At 39.0% G+C, this 4,889-nt stretch overlaps 1 non-coding gene across 1 annotated transcript; it reads right to left on the reverse strand.

The window, feature by feature from the left end:
- Positions 1 to 516: 516 nt before the first annotated feature.
- Positions 517 to 621, reverse strand: LOC117066162. The gene has a single exon (XR_004430162.1). It is a non-coding gene; the product is annotated as a U6 spliceosomal RNA (small nuclear RNA).
- Between the last annotated feature and the right edge of the window lie 4,268 nt (positions 622 to 4,889).

Raw genomic sequence — 4,889 nt, forward strand, 5'->3', positions numbered from 1 at the left:
TTTCCTCTTAACTAGGAGTACATCCTGCTTCTTCACTTATTTCATAGCTTTTTATTGCATGCCAGAAATTGTGTAATTAAAAATAAAACCCTACAGCCCTTGGTATAAATACTGTCTTCTATTTTTATTCTTTTTAGACTTTTAAATATGTATATATAATTTAGAAATATATATGTACTTTAAGTTCTGGGATACATGTGCAGAATGTGCAGGTTTGTTACATAGATATACATGTGCCATGGTGGTTTGCTGTGCCTATCAACCCATCATCTAGGTTTTAAGGCCTACACGTGTTAGGTATTTGTCCTAATGCTCTCCCTCCCCTTGCCTCCAACCCCAACGATAGACCCTGGTGTGTGATGTTCCCATTCCTGTGTCCATGTGTTCTCATTGTTCAACTCTCAGCTTATGAGTGAGAACACGCAGTGTTTGGTTTTCTGTTCCTGTGTTAGTTTGCTGAGAATGATGGCTTCCAGCTTCATCCGTGTCCCTGCAAAAAGACATGAACTCAGTTTTTAAAATATGGAACGCTTCACAAATTTGTGTCATCCTTATGCAGGGGCCATGGTAATCTTCTGTGTCTTGTTCCAATTTTAGTATATGTGCTGCCAAAGTGAGCACAATACTATCTTCTAAAAGGGAGGACATGTTCTTTTGTCTGTAAGTTAGGGAAATGGGTCCATCTTTATAATCCAGATAGAATGTGAGCTGGTTTGTGGCTGGGATACAGCTTAAGTTAGCTTTATTTCACCTGTGTTTTCACATGTATTTAGGGCTAACTTGGTCTGTACTGTATATATTATAAACTACTCTCTCTAGTAGGACCTTGGGATCTAATCACCAGTAGACTACAGAGTTCTCTTTCTCTGCTTTTCCAATTCCATTTTCATACCGTTTCCACACACTCACCAAAAGTTTCATGGGGGAAATCTCAGCAGGTAAGAAGAATAAGTTCTTTGCATTTGAAAATCCTACAGACTTCAATCCATTTATACTAGCCCACAGGGTCTGCAGGCTTTCCTGTATCATAGCAGAGTTCCAGAGACTGTGATAAGCCCAGTCTTCCACCAGCCTCTGTGGAATTCAGCAGAAGAGAATTTGGCCACTGATACCTGCTCAGCTAGAAATGCCTTATACTCTCCTGTAATTTAACTTTGGATCATTTTTCATCTACAACCCTCCAATATCAAATATAGGGAAGATTGGGAAGATGATCCAGTAATTTTTATAGTTTATCTGGTGGGAGAAATGGTCCTTCAAGACCTTCTACATCTTATGTGAAGGCCGGAAGTTCTTAACTTTTAAATATTTTAAGATCTCTAATGATGTCCCATTTTAATTTCTGAAAATTTTAAATATAGTTTTCTCACATTTCTTTTAATGAGTCTTGATAGGTGTTTGTCTGTTTTATTAATCTCTAAAAAAACCCCACAATTTTTAAATTGTATGTTTTCTACTTTTTTTCTCTTTGACATTCCCTTCTACTTTTTTACATTTAATTTGCTGTACTTTTTTTTAGCTTTTTAGGAGATGATTAAATAATTTTTTCAGGTTTTTTCCAAAGTGTATGTTTGATTTTATGAATTTCTCTGTAAGCACTATTTTATCTACATTGCACAAATGCTGATACCTTACTCAGTTCAAAGTGCTTGCTAATTTGCTTTATTTCTTCTCTAACTTCAGGGTAATTTAGAAAACAATTCCTTAATTTATAAACATTTGGTGATTTTCTAGTTATCCTTGGTTACTGATTTCTAACTTAATTCTACTGGGATCATGGCCCATTTTGGTAAATATACCATGTGCATTTGAAAATAATGTGTATTCTGCAGCTGTTTGGCATAGTGTTCTATCTACATACCAGTTAGTCAGATTGGTTAATTGGATTGTTCAAAAATACATATTTTTCTTTTTCTTTTCTTTATTAAATTTTTTTATTATACTTCAAGTTCCACGGTACATATGCAAAACGTGCAGGTTTGATACATAGGTATACATGTGCCATGTTGGCTTGCTGAATCCATCAACTCATCATTTACATTAGGTATTTCTCCTAATGCTATCCTTCCCCCAGCCCTCAACCCACCAACAGGTCCCAGTGTGTGATGTTCCCTGCCCTGTGTCCTAGTGATCTCATTGTTCAATTCCCACCAGTGAGCGAGAACATGTGGTGTGTGTTTGGTTTTCTGTCCTTGTGATAGTTTGCGAGAATGATGGTTTCCAACTTCATCCATGTCCCTGCAAAGAACATTAACTCATCCTTTTTTATGGCTGCATAGTATACATGGTGCCACATGCTCTTAATCCAGTCTATCATTGATGGACATTTGGGTTGGTTCCAAGTCTTTGCTATTGTGAATAGTAACGCAATAAACATATGTGTGCATGTGTCTTTATTGTAGCATGATTTATAATCCTTTAGGTATATACCCAGTGATGGGATTGCTGGATCAAATGGTATTTCTAGTTCTAGATCCTTGAAGAATCGCCCCACTGTCTTCCACAATGGTTGAACTAATTTATACTCCCACCAATAGTGTAAAAGCGTTCCTATTTCTCCACACCCTCTCCAGCATCTGTTGTTTCTTGACTTTTTTTTTTTGAGACGGAGTTTCACTCTTTTTGCTCAGGCTGGAGTGCAATGGCACGATCTCGGCTCACCACAACCTCCGCCTCCTGGGTTCAAGCAATTCTCCTGCCTCAGCCTCCCGAGTAGCTGGGATTTCAGGCATGTACCACCATGCCTGGCTAATTTTGTATTTTTAGTAGAGACGGAGTTTCTCCATTTTGGTCAGGCTGGTCTTGAACTTCTGACCTCAGGTGATCCACCCGCCTCAGCCTCCCAAAGTGCTGGGATTACAGGCATGAGCCACCGCGCCCGGCTCCTGACTTTTTAATGATAGCCATTCTAACTGGCGTGAGACGGTATCTCACTGTGGTTTCAATTTGCATTTCTCTAATGACCAGTGATGATGAGCATCTTTTCATGTGTGTGTTGGCTGCATAGATGTCTTTTTTTGAGAAGTGTCTGTTCATATGCTTTACCCACTTTTTGATGTTTTTTTTTTTCTTGTAAATTTGTTTGAGTTTTTTGTAGATTCTGGATATTAACCCTTTGTCAGATGGGTAGGTTGCAAAAATTTTCTCCCATTCTGTAGGTTGCCTGTTCACAGTGATGGTAGTTTCATTTGCCATGCGGAAGCTCTTTAGTTTAATTAGATCCCATTTGTCAATTTTGGCTTTTGTTGCCATTGCTTTTGGTGTTTTAGTCATGAAGTCCTTGCCCATGCCTCTGTCCTGAATGGTATGGCCTAGGTTTTCTTCTAGGGCTTGTATGGTTTTAGGTCTAACATTTAAGTCTCGAATCCATCGTGAATTAATTTTTGTATAAGGTGTAGGGAAGGAATCCAGTTTCAGCTTTCTACATATGGCTAGCCAGTTTTCCCAGCACCATTTATTAAATAGGGAATCCTTTCACCATTGCTTGTTTTTGTCAGGTTTGTCAAAGATCAGATGGTTGTAGATGTGTGGTGTTATTTCTGAGGCCTGTGTTCTGTTCCATTGGCCTATCTCTCTGTTTTGGTACCAGTACCATGCTGTTTTGGTTACTGTAGCCTTGCAATATAGTTTGAAGTCAGGTAGAGTGATGCCTCCAGCTTTGTTCTTTTGGCTTAGGATTGTCTTGGCTACACAGGTTTTTTTTTGGTTCCATATGAAATTTAAAGTATTTTTTTCCAATTCTGTGAAGAAAATCATTGGTAGGTTGATGGGAATGGCATTGACTCTATAAAGTACTTTGGGCAGTATGGCCATTTTCATGATATTGATTCTTTCTATCCATGAGCGTGGAATATTCTTCCATTTGTTTGTGTCCTCTTATTTCTTTTAGCAGTGGTTTGTAGTTCTCCTTGAAGAGGTCCTTCACATCCCTTGTATGTTGGATTCCTAGGTATTTTATTCTCTTTGAAGCTATTGTGCATGGGAGTTCACTCATGATTTGACTCTCTGTCTATTATTGGTGTATAGGAATGCTTGTGATTTTTGCACATTGGCTTTGTATCCTGAGACTTTGCTGAAATTGCTTGTCAGCTTAAGGAGATTTTGGGCTGAGATGATGGGGTTTTCTAAATATACAATCATGTCATCTGCAAACAGGGACAATTTGAGTTCCTGATTTCCTAATTGAATAGACTTTATTTCTTTCTCTTGCCTGATTGCCCCGGCCAGAACTTCCAACACTATGTTGAATAGGAGTGTTGAGAGAGGGCATCCCTGTCTTGAGCTGGTTTTCAAAGGGAATGCTTCCAGTTTTTGTCCATTCAGTGTGATATTGACTGTCATAAATAGCTCTTACTATTTTGAGATACGTTCCATCAATACCTAAGTTTACTGAGAGTTTTCTTTTTCTTTTTCTTTTTTTTTTTTTTTGACAGAGTCTCCCTCTGTTGCCCAGGCTGGAGTGTGGTGGCATGATCTCGGCTCACTGCAAGCTCTGCCTCCTGGGTGCATGCCATTCTTCTGCCTCAGCCTCCCGAGTAGCTGGAACTACAGGTGCCCACCACCACACCCAGCTATTTTTTTTGTATTTTTAGTAGAGATGGAGTTTCACCGTGTTAGCCAGGATGATATCTAACACCTGACCTCAAGATCTGCCCACTTTGGCCTCCCAAAATACTGGGGTTACAGATGTGAGCCACCATGCCTGGCCTGTTGAGAGTTTTTAGCATGAAGTGCTGTTGAATTTTGTTGAAGGCCTTTTCTGCATCTATTGAGATAGTCATTTGGTTTTTATCATTAGTTGAGTTTATGTGATGGATTACGTTTATTGATTTGCGTATGTTGAACCAGCCTTGCATCCCAGGGATGAAGCCGACCTGATCATGGTGGAT

This window comes from Trachypithecus francoisi, unplaced genomic scaffold (assembly GCF_009764315.1).
Source record: "Trachypithecus francoisi isolate TF-2019V2 unplaced genomic scaffold, Tfra_2.0 Lachesis_group2, whole genome shotgun sequence".
Lineage (NCBI taxonomy): Eukaryota > Metazoa > Chordata > Mammalia > Primates > Cercopithecidae > Trachypithecus > Trachypithecus francoisi.